Raw genomic sequence first — 12434 nt, forward strand, 5'->3', positions numbered from 1 at the left:
CTGTTCAAATTGTTGTTTTTCCAATCCATGCACTGTTTTTATTAATTAGGAACCAAACCAGATAGATCATCATTTTATAACGTTTGACATATTCACTGTCTTCCTAGTTCCAGCAGAATCTTCTTAAATTTCCCAGCACTGTGTTTTATTGCTGGTACCATATGCTTTATTGTTCAGCCACAAGAGCTTCGCTCTGCACAAAGACTCATTACCTACTGCTTGCTGAGCAGCTTCAGGCTCACTGAGGCTGCCTGCGTGATCACATGGGAGTTTTGTCTGAGAAAGCCAGGCATGCCACTGATTTCACCGGCTATGGATATTTTTATCAGCTGAGGTCTACTATGAGGAAGGAATAACAAATTCTAAGGCTGCTTTACCTTCTTTAGCTCATTAAGACAGCAGTTGTCATGGAAATCCCCACCACTTTTTTTTTTAATTATCATGATTATTATTATTATTACTCCTCCCATTGCAACCAAGGTTTAAATAGAAATTCAGAAGAGTTGTTCAAAGTAATTTTTTCTTGTGGGGAGTGGCAAAACCCGTGCATTGTCTGCATTGCTCCACACACAGCACACACTGAAATTAATATTCTGAAGAGGTAATATTTTGCCAACACTTAATCTGCCAATGTTACGTAGAGGATGAGCTTCTGAATGTAAAATTGTTCCTAAAAAGCAGTCCCTTGATTTATATTTGTCTCATCAGTCAAGGGCATTATCCTGTAATCTTTGGCAATAAAATTAGTTTTGCTGCTTTCAGTGAGACTATTCAGGTGAATAAGAATTGGCCATTTGAGAAAGGATTAGCCTCAAATCCAAATGACAAATTATAGTACAATGAAGTCCAATCTCTTCTTGATAACAGCTGGTGATACTCGGGGGTTTGGTTTGGTTTGTGGTTGCTTTTTTTTTTTTTTTTTTTTTTTTGCGGGGGGGGGGGATTGTTTGGTTTGGGTTTGGTGTTTTTATTTTTGAACACAGATTTTAAATGTAAATAACATTTTATAGTGCTTAAAAAATTAATATTTACTTAAACATTTTATACTGGATATGTGAATATCTACATTCAACATTACAGAAGCACTTAAATAAAAACATAAATATTTAATGATTTTTTTCACTTGATACTTTATCAGTAACAGCGATCCATTTTGAAATATTTGGAGATGGCTTAACTCCGACTGCAAAGTGAATTCCCCTAATATTCTAATTGTAAACTCTTCACATACAGCTAGTGATGATAAATGAACATCTCTTCTCCGCCCTGAAAACTGGTGCTGAACACGTAATTAACCATACCATTAACATTGCAAAGATGCAGCTATTCTATGAAATAGTCAATTACCTCTGGAATAATTCATAGCATTTTGAAAATATAAGACAGCAAAAAGAAATTGTTTTCTCATTAACATTCCACAAATGAAATACCTACTTAGTTTATTTAAGATCTCCCTCATTAGAATAAATGACAGCTTGTTGCTCATTGTTGGCATTATTCTGGTCCTGTGGACATCAGTGGAAGTTTTGCCGCTGATTTGCATGGAAGAAGGGGCAAGCGTGACCAACACAGATTCATGCGCTTTACTGTGTCGTCATGCAAATCAATGACAAAATTTCCCATATTTTTACTGTTCTCTGCATCTTGCTCATTGTATATTATTAAGGTTTTCTAACAGTTGATATGCAGTCTCCATGATTACACCGAATTATAAAAAATGGGTAGTAAAGGATACAGAATTACCCACAGCTAAATCCAGTGATGAATATCTTCTAGACTTTCACATTCGTTTTGTTTAATATAAAATTCCATTTTAAAGAATGAGTGTATTTTAAAGTGCCACAATTTTTATCTACTCAAAGACATGGACCGAGCAGATGGTTCGTGGCTGAGAACCTTCTACATCTCTTAAGCAGGAAACACTACCGCGTATACATTAATGAGAAGAAACGAAAGCAGCCTAGATGGGTTGCTAACGAACAGCTGGTTTAGCTACAGCTATGCATATTTTTTTCCCCTGGCAATATCACTGATGATGTCATGATGCCCGTGTAGGAAGACATAAACAAAAGGCAGGCATTTTTGCTGCAGTAGCACTAGGGGAAACAAGAAAAACCAAATGCTTGACAGATGGAAAGAACAAAAACTGTTCAGGAAAAAGAGTACTATTGTCACATTTTCTGGCTGTCATTTATATACGCTATGAAGCATTTCTCAAATCCTGAAAGCAGGTTAGAGGAAAACATGCTCAGGGACTCGATACAGTTAAACCAGTTAGCAGGAAAGTGTTGTTTCTGCAGGAGACAATAGCAGCAAGCAGTCTTCATGCTGTACCAAAGGCAGCCTCAGATAATCAGTTCTTCAGAGCTGGGGGCGGGGGGGGGGGGGGGGGGGGGGGGGGGGGGAAGGGGGGGAGGGGGGAGACCTTCAATCCTCCATAGTGGAATTTGAGATTTCCTAATTCTAACTTGACATTTTTAAGCAGCTAAATTATATTCCATCCCATAATCTCTTCTTACAGGTTTACTAAATAGAAGTAAAGTCTTCATCAGAGCCATTTTATTGAATTTCTGCCGAAATATACTATTGACAAAATGCCTTTTTGCCACCATGACAGGAGTTAAAGATCACCCAAGAGTTTCACAGTAGGCTGGACCCAGATCTCTCTTATCACTCTGTAGGAGGAGGAGCTCCAAGTAAGATAATGCTTTCTGATGCCACTCCTATAGCAGAGAGGACTTCTTCAAGAGAATCCAAATTCGCCGCTATTTGAAACAGCAGCGGGAGAATGATTATGCAAACGTTCAGCAGTCTTTTCCACCCAAGTCTCCCATGGGAGTCAAGGTAAGCAAGGGCTCTCTCTTCTCTAACAAAAGGCTCCTTGCAAATCTAAATGAAAACAGAATCAAGAACCTGCTGACAAATTGTCAATGACGGTGCACTGTCAGATCCCACATCTACTTGGTAGGAAAAGCAATTCAAAGGAACATTCTTACGCTTCCCCATTCTACAGAAGGTATGGCAAAAGGGAACTGCTAAGGAAATTTGCCCCAAATCACCTCTGTCATTAGTAAGGAACAATGACTTAAAGCCTGGTTTATTCTACACTATATGCATTTAAACTTGAGTACTTTTATAAAGTTTATGTGCGCTGAAATACAGAACTTGCACAGAATTCAAAAACAAAACAAAAATCCAAGACGAAACCACAACCACCTAAACCCAGTCGTGCATCACAAAACAGACTAAGCCTAGGATCTGAACTTCCAATCATTCCCACCTTATATGACTAAATTATTTTGTTAGGTATTGAGCTTAGTCTGCTGTTCAGTATCCTTTATCACAGTTGGACAAATCAGATATGAGTCAAAACAATCACTGGGACAGCACCATTCAATTTCACACAAAAAAAAAGGGGGGGGGGGGGGCAACTTGCACTCAATACCTTGTTATTCTCAAAGGCTGAATCCTGTACCTTGCAACAAAATGCAAAAGCTCTTGTTTCTCCCAAGTACACCAGAAATGCAACAACTTCCACACCAGCTGAGAAAAAGAGGGTTTTGCTGAAAGTCTCCTTTGTAGCCTAGTGCCAAAAAAGATCTTAAATCCAGGATTTATGAAACGTGTTCAGTGGACCATACATGCTCAACTCCAGCTCTTAGAAACAGCATGGTTCGCATGCCATGGTTTGCGTTTTATGAGCTACAGCAGCAGGAACTTTGAATGCCTCAGCACTAGCTTTCAGGTTTGGAAGTAGATGGTTTGCGATCACTCCTTTGGTAAGATCTATAAGCCTTGCCTATGTAAACTCCTGTAACTGAGCTCAGGATGAGGCATGGCTGCAAATCTCCCATGGAACTCTGACATTACAGAAGTTCTACAAAATTAAAAATGCACATCTATGAGAAAAAATGGTGCAGTATTAATTAAAACTCTCCATCTGAAGTTACTGTCAGTAAGTATAAATTTTGCATAGTTCTTTCCAGATCAAATGTAGTTTAATGAAACAGATTTCCTCACTCTGGCTCCAAATGTCTTGCTTTCTCTAGACACCTCACCATCACAGCTAAACGACCTGCAAGTAGTGCAACAATAACTACTTCGTTCCAGATACTGGGGCAGATGGATTTCAGCAGTCTGCCAGAAAGACTAACATATTTTGAGTTCCTGAATTACACAAAAGTGAAAAATGTACTCATTCCTAAATGACATTTTCAACAAAGAAGTACAATCATATTTTGAAATAAGAGTCTAGCTAGTGAAATGCAGGAAAACCAATAAAATCTATTTGAAAGGTGAGATAACGTCCTCAGCTCAACAGACGGATGGAGGCAGCAACTTAGCACTGAAGGGCAGGCCTGTGAAAAGCTGTTCTGATTTCTGGCACCTGAACAATCTCCTCTCCAAACTTCATACAGTGACCACTAGCATGTCACTGTAAGGTGGCCAGTGCCACCTGTCACTCCTACTTCTGGCCCATTTGCCCTGTCATGTTAATTTGAAGGACATCACCTATAGCTTCCTTTCCTTCTGACTCTTAGAAATTATCTCCTTGACCAAGAGCAACTTCCTAGATCATGTGGTTAAAGCAGGCACAGAGCAACAGTAAATTCTCTTTACACATACTATGAGGTATACAACAACATACCACTCCCTGATGATTTTTAGCACAACAGCTTTTGAAAACATCCTTGGTTTTAACTGTATGTTCTTGGTACATCTTACAATACCTGCATTTTTTTAAGATAAAATAAACTTTCTCACCAGGGTAGTATCTCAGAGGAAAGTGCACCTCTGTTCATAAAAAAACACTGAAGGGTATTATGCATTAGCAGAGCTATTGTATGCAAACAAAAATACTCCTCTGTAGTAAACATACAAGGTTTCTCTGTCCTTCCACAACCTCTCAAAACTGCTGGTTAACTACCAAAATAAAAGAACGTATTAACTTTGGCAGGCAAATTAATGTACTAAGAGGTGTATAGCCACGCAACAAAACAATCTCTTGACAGTGGTTGCATTAGATGATGTAAATAATCAAAGCAATTAATTTTGTGTGCTGTAATGCTTGGTACAGCCATCATCCAAAACACCAGCAGAACAGGGAGTTTTTAAAATTAAACAAAATGAGTCCTATTTTAAAGAGGAAACTTTGTTATCTTCTTTAAAAAGAAAAAAAAAAAAACACCAAAAATGAAGGCTTAGAGGAAGGCAAATACTTTAAGAAGAGAGATTGCTTGTGCTGTCTTGTATGTGCTTCATAAGCCAGCTTTGCTCCAGCCAGTTTCCATGACAGCTCAGACATAGCAACATGATCCATGCCAGGGAGTAATTTAGAACTAGAGAGCTATGCTTGGTGCAGTTAGAAATTGCAAGACACACAGAAGAAACAAAGGTGCTATCTTGTTTTTAATCAGCTGATATACTCCCTACTCCATCCCTTTTCTTTTGCTTGGTTACTAAGCACACCTTTTCCCATTGTATCATTTTCAACTTAGAAATTTCACTTCGCTGTTGACCAGCAAAAAGTTTAAAAATAAATAAAATGAAGAGATACTTGAAGCAAGCATGATAGTTCCAACTATTTGGTTCTTCTAGTCCCCCTTATACAACAGTAAACCAAATACAAGTTTACTGAGTCAACGCAGATGAAATAGGAGTAAAATCCAGTTAGGAAGAAGCAGACCATCTTTCCTTACTGAACTTGTCATCAATGAACTTTCTGAAGCACTACTGTTGCTAAACCAGCAGCATTGCCTCATTCCTCACTTTCACCGTTTCCACAATGGAGCAGACAAACTCTTTCATTTTTATCTTCCACTGGAAGATGAATCTTTCATTGTTACAATCTTTGAATGTGTTCCTGTCTACCAGAAACACAAGTATTTTAATTCAAGCAGAGACAGAAATAAAAATATAGTAGACACACAGATCTAAGCAGCAACATAAACAACTTTTTTACATTTTATAGCAGTTAGTAGTTTATGAAGCATCTGAACTTACAAAACAAGACATTTTCAATACACCACTTAGAATAAAATACATAGTGGGCTTTTAATCTTATAGACAAGAAGATATCTAAACTCTAAAATAAGGTGTCTGCCTTGAATTGCTAAACATCAGGATCTCATTCCCCAGGAACTGAATCCGCTGCCACATTTCTTTTCCCGCCTTTGGATATCCCACATACCACCTTAAAGCTGCCATTTAAAGTTTAAAATGACACACAATTCTAGGTTGTATGGTAACTTTTCACTGTTTCAGATAACCTTCAAAGCCTAGAAACTGACTCTCCTTTAATAATTCGGTCTATTTCCATTTGGCCAGCACTGATTTCTTCCCCTTATGTGTATCCAGCAGAGCCTGAAAATTATTTTTATTTACTATTTTCTTTGTGTACCAGCATCACTGATAACGTCAGCACAGCGCTGGGAATTTTATTGCTTATTTTGAGTCTTCCTTACCAGCAGAACACATTTTCCTCCCATATGTTCCATGACAGCAGACTACATTAAGAAAGTAGAAGTATTTTGCATGAAATTCCCCTCCTCTTACCCTAAAAACACGGTAATGATTAATCAGTGTTAAAGAAATTAAATAAAAAAAAACCTATCATATATTTTAGCATCCAAAATAAATTTCGTAGCATATGTACAAGATTTTCATCAAGTTAAAACCTGAACCACTATGCTCTTACAGCAAGAGTTTTTTTATTATGTCATTCTAATGTTCTAAAGACTCAGAAAGTAAGCCCCTTGAACTCAGAGACATGCTTTCTAAGGAACACTGACCACCACTTCTTCCATTTAAGAAGATCAATTCGTAATATTTAAATAACCACATTCATACCAGCAAATCAGTGGACAGTTCCAGGATGCACTACTATAAATCCACAACTTCGATGATCAAAACAGATTGCTGATTTACAATTTGATTACAGTTTTCAACTGGCGTTGAAAGACACGCTGTTTTTTTTGGTCTAGCTCTCCGCGAGTACAAAGGGTAACTGCAGCAGTCACATGCCCTGAAAGGGTCCAAGGATCAACGTGCTCAAGTTTGGAAGTTCTTCTGTAGAAGCGGTTACCAAGTAACTGTTTTATCTAAGAGTTCTACCTAAAAGGCATCACGACTAAATAAAGACTTTCATTAGACCATTTTTATAATCCAAATGTCTTTCAAGATTTCAGCACTTCAGACATCTTCATGAATTTTTTTAGATTAAGCTACGTGATACCTATCAGATGCAGGACTCAATGTTCCAGTTAGATCTTTTTTCACAGCATTAAGTAGCTACACTTATCACCCTGACTTACCTCACTTACCAGTGTGTCAGGCTACAGTCCCTAAAGACTAAAGTTTTTTCAGCTTCTTATATTGTGTTGGTGCACTTTCAGTGGAGAAAAGTCTCGGTTTTCTTTTTTAGATCATTACTCAACACCTTTTCCACTGAACAGATTAAAAAAAAAATAAATAAGACTTCCAATCAGGTTTATATTTAAATACTTTGAATAAGGCTCATCAATTTATGGCATTGACAAAACTTCGACTGTGGGGACCATCAACATCACCTTCCAGGAAACTGTCAGATGATGCAACTGCCTATATTGCAGAAAAGCAGCAATTACTACCTCAGTGATATTTTTCGCACCTCTGCAATGAATGCAGTGTCTCAACCAGATTTATCCCGTTGCCCCAGCATCTTTTAAGTGCTGAGGATAATACTGTCTCCATCACATTTTTCCTTTTAGGAACATGAGGATCGTGTTTACTTCCGCTATAGTAAGTAGAGATAATACTAGTCTTCTCACATACTTAGAAAGAGCATAGTCAACCTGTCTGTTTTGACCTTCCAGGTTAGAGCAAAGGAGGAAGGAGGCAGCACAGCTGTTATTTGCTGTTAACGGAGTTTACCAGATCAACAGCCCCAAGCTCATCGAGAAACTCACCAGTTTTGTGACTGAGGAGGAGGAAGCCAAAGTCTTTGGCTGCCTCGTTCCATCTCCTGGGGTGGGTGGCATTCAGTGACCCTACCACTGCTCCAGCTGCCTGCCTGGAACTGCTCTCCTTCTGCCCTAAGTCCACAGTCAGTAGCAGTTATGTAAGTCTCCAGGATACAGGATCATAAATGCAGACTTCAGCCATTTAAGATTTCAGGAAGTATAAAGTTTTACCAGGGCCAACTGTTCTACTTTTCTAGAGCAAAAGACACTCTCACTGCCCTGGATGTCTTGGATTGAAAGACTGGAGTGTCCCCATTTACACACAGAAAACGTATGTCATGTCAGTTACAATAGCAATTAGTTCATAACTGTGCACTATGTATCCTGCAGTTTTCTTACTGTTTCTAGTACTGTGAGAATTCCTCAAAAGTTGCCATACTTGGCTTGCAACGTACTTAGAACAGCAAATTGGTACATACCCCGTGCTGCTGCTCTTATTCTTTTCCTGCAGTTCCAAACACCTCTTAAAAAAAATTGCATTCTTAATCATACTGGAACAGATCTAAATCAACAATTTCTAGCCTAGTCGTGGTGTTCAGTGTGTCAAGCAATGACATAGGCAGAGTTTGCAGAGAAAAGCAGTCTCTTTAAGAAAACAAGCTGAGATAACTAGGAAAACTGAACCCTTTGAGGATATGAGAAAGAGGTCATACACACAAAAGCCTGCCTATTTTTCTAACTATAGAAGTTAATATAATTTTAAAAATACTAATTTCCCTGCAAACTTTGGCTGATGATTATCCTTCAATTATCATACCACAATAATTACAACATTAACAGCCTTAGAACTTATATATAACCTAACATATAGCCTTAAAAGGCTCTCTGATATATAGCCTTAGAAGCTAAATATCTTAAATGTCAAGCAGGAAACGGTGGATTCAAAGACCTAGGGGTAACAGTGAAAACAAAGAGATATCAGTTGTCATCTCGTAACAGTTATTTTTACATGCCAACTAAAAATTCTATTCACATAGTGACAAAGGTGAGTTTTACAAAATCATTTAATAATCCATTAAATACATTTGCAAAAACTGCTCCAAAACAAAAACAGCATGGGAATTGAAAATTTTAAAAGTTACTGGTATTAATGAACCCTGACAGGCAAGTGGAGAGGAAAACACCACGAAGAGCTTGCCTCTATTGCAAGAAGCAGAGGCAAAGAATATACATTTACGACAGCAAGAAAAGTGTGATGCTAAAGGGGATACATAGACATGCATAAGCAGGTCAAAGTAACATCACTTTTGAAGCAGTGTTACATATACATGAGAACACAGTAAGAATGTATTTTTTAAGGCCAGGATTTGCCATACTTCAGATGGAAAATGCTAAAAAGTCTGCGTAAGATTTTTTTTTTTTTTGCTTCACAGCTGAGTTCAGTTATCTATCTCACAGGAGAGAAACTGATTACTGGGAAACAATCTTACAGTAAAAGTCTGAAAGGGATATATCTATTGTTAGCATAGACATCATAAACGAGATTTTCTTTCTTTTTTTTTTTTTTTAATTTAGCCAGAAAAAATAAAGATGGAAATAAAAAGGCCACTAAAAATATAATTGCATAGAAAGTTGTAGGACAGGGAAGGAAAAAACCAAGTGCCTTTCCAAAAAGTAAACTGAGTAGCTATTAGGCATAGGAGAACCAAGAGTGGAAAAAAGCACAGGTAAGCCAACATTTCAGAAGATTAAATATGGTAAGCTCCTGAAGATGGGTTGTGGAAGATGAGGCTGAAGTGTTTATTTTGAGATCTAGGAATTGCATTTATATCTAATATATATACACACAGATAATAAGGCACATGGGTCCTAAAATAACTGAATAACAGAATAAAGTAAATGAGTGAGAATACCAGAAATACCACACTGTGACACTAACTGCCAACTTAACACTAGGAACATAATTCTCACCATTAAAAAAGCAATAAATTCCCTCGCATCCAAACCCTCCAGCAAACTCAGAGGAAAAACTCACAGCGTAATGTGCACCAAGCAAAAAGGGGAAGATATGAAAGGTATCGCATCGCTACACAAAATCAGAGAATTTGGTGAAAATACTCCAATGGCTTCAGAATACTATGGATGGGGGTGGGGAAAGCCAACAGAAAACACTAGATGGGCTGACAGCCGAGTCAAATCTAGCTTGAACCAGAACTGGAGTGAAGATTCCTGCCTGTCCACACGCAGTGTTTTGTTCAGTCTGTGCACAGAAACAAACTCACTCTGCTAATGCTAGGAATGCTGGGAGCCTCTATATAACACCCAGTCATCAGCCAAAGCCAAATCTTCAGAAAACAGCCAAAAATTCAGAGGCCTGTGTATACATTAAATGTCAGTTACAATATAGGGGAATTTTTACTAGACAGTGAGTAACCAGTGAGGACTCAAGCCATAGCCTGACTGTATACAACTCAACAGTAGGAATAACAACTAGCAACAAACAGAACACGTTCTTGTTATAAAAGTATTACAATGAAGCTGCCAAACACTTAAGTGCTACAGAACTGTTACTTTCACTATACAGGTGTTATTAATACTTTAATGGTTATATTTAAAAACTTTTCTCTGGATTGTAAAATGGAGAACCTATCTGTTAGCATTGGACTGGCAGCAGAGACCTAGAATCAGTTTCCATAAACAGTTAAAACCCTGAAATCCATTCTTAATGAGTAATTTTCTGAGACTTCAAGCAGTTTAACTATTCCATGCCTAGCTTCTCCATATGGGGAAAAAAGAAAAACCCAAACCCAAACCAAACATCTTATTGTTACCCCACAATTGCGCTCTTAGTGACTGAGAATAAAAGGTATGCTTCAAGACCACCAGTTAGAGAACCTGTCTCACTGAACAAGTCAAAATAATTGCAGGAAAAAAAAAAAAAAAAAAAATCAATCAGGAGTTATTTTGCACTTTTGTCAATAAGAAAGTAAAAGAAAAAATGTAGTGGCAAGTCTGAAAACTTAAGCCTGATAATGAACTTTACAATTCCATTTCTAAGTAATAGCAGTAAGTGTATGGGAAAGTAGTGTTTCTTCTCAAACAGGGTGATAGCCTGTCACTTGAGTTTACACATGCACACAAAAAAAATTCTTCAGATAGGAAAAATTTAAACCACCTAGCATTATTTTAGTACACACAAAGTGGTTAAAAGCCATATATTTCTCTTCTCAAAGATAATCCCTACTAATTGCTCTAGCTGTGGAAATACATTTTGTGGGAAAGGATAATGAAGACTACTTGTCAAATTGGTCATGTCATTATTTTGCTGCACAATCCAAACAGTATAGCCTGACCCATTCCCAGCATGCTAAGTATCAGCCTACAGAAAAGGACCCATGCATAAGCCATTCTGACCTTTCTTGCTAGTTTCTTCTGACCTTTCTGACCTCATTAGACTGCTATAAAGAAAATAAAGGAGCTGTTGGGTACTCTTGATGGATTAGAAATAACAAGAATGTGCCTAGGACTTAAGTACTAAACTGGACCACTGAATTATAATGCTTTTCAAACAATCAAAATGATAATAGGGATGATGATGATGAAACAGAGGTAGGAGGAAATAGACTGTTACAATATTTTAAGTGTGAATAATATGTTTTTTTTAAAAAAATTGTTCATCAGCAACATTAACAATTTATTCTGCTGTAGTTTTAGATGGTTGAATTTTTAAGGTCCCATTTGAGTGAGAACGGATATTTAAAAACAATGGTCCCAGCACAGTTATTCTCATTAAGCGTGAATATAACTTAAGCACCTTGCTGAAAGAGAGCTTTAATCTCTCCTGGCCAGATTTGTTTGATGAATTCTTCAAATTCCCAAAGGAAGGAAACTCTAGAGCCTAGAAGAAAAGTCTCTGAAGTCCCTGTGTCACATTTCAAAGACTACATCATATTAACAAAACCTGTATCTTCACAGACAAAAGGGTTGAGATACTATAAAAGTGCTTATTCTTTACTTCACATAATATACAATTTTATAGCTTACATAATAAGCAGTACAAAATGCATAAATTCATTTTTCTCTCTAAATATTAGATTATGTCATCCCCAGTGAATAATTTTTTTTTTAGCTAATTCTGGTATCTGAGCACAACTCAGAAAGGAAACCACAGCCCCACAACTTGCAATACAAGCCCCTAGTTACCCAGAGAAAGTTTGCAGAGGCTGTTCTCAGAGCTGGAACACAGGACACATGCCTTTTAATCTTTTTATTCTGTATTTCTAGCTTGTAGGGAGAAAAATAATAAAAGAAATTACAGTCACATAAATCTTTCAAGTTCCCATATATTGTGATTTCTGATTAAAAATTCTTGTACTGAACCACTGGAAAATGTTTAAGGGAAGAGAAGAATTTTACTTTCTATGCTTAGAAGACACTAGTAGATAGGCTGACCTCAGGCAAAGGGTTCAGGTTTTGTTACGCTATGCATTAAAA

At 37.4% G+C, this 12434-nt stretch overlaps 1 protein-coding gene across 5 annotated transcripts in view; it reads right to left on the reverse strand.

The window, feature by feature from the left end:
* Nucleotides 1–12434, reverse strand: part of CSRNP3 (cysteine and serine rich nuclear protein 3) — a 111552-nt gene that overhangs the window by 48882 nt on the left and 50236 nt on the right. The window contains exon 1 of one of the 5 annotated variants that reach the window (XM_080399077.1): nucleotides 1–12434. This exon is cut by the window's right edge and continues 19616 nt beyond it. The exons of the other annotated variants lie outside the window; for them this stretch is intronic. The gene's annotated coding sequence lies outside the window, so the exon portion shown is untranslated. 5 annotated transcript variants of the gene reach the window in all.

This window comes from Falco punctatus (genome assembly GCF_963210335.1).
Source record: "Falco punctatus genome assembly, chromosome: 8".
Taxonomy (NCBI): domain Eukaryota; kingdom Metazoa; phylum Chordata; class Aves; order Falconiformes; family Falconidae; genus Falco; species Falco punctatus.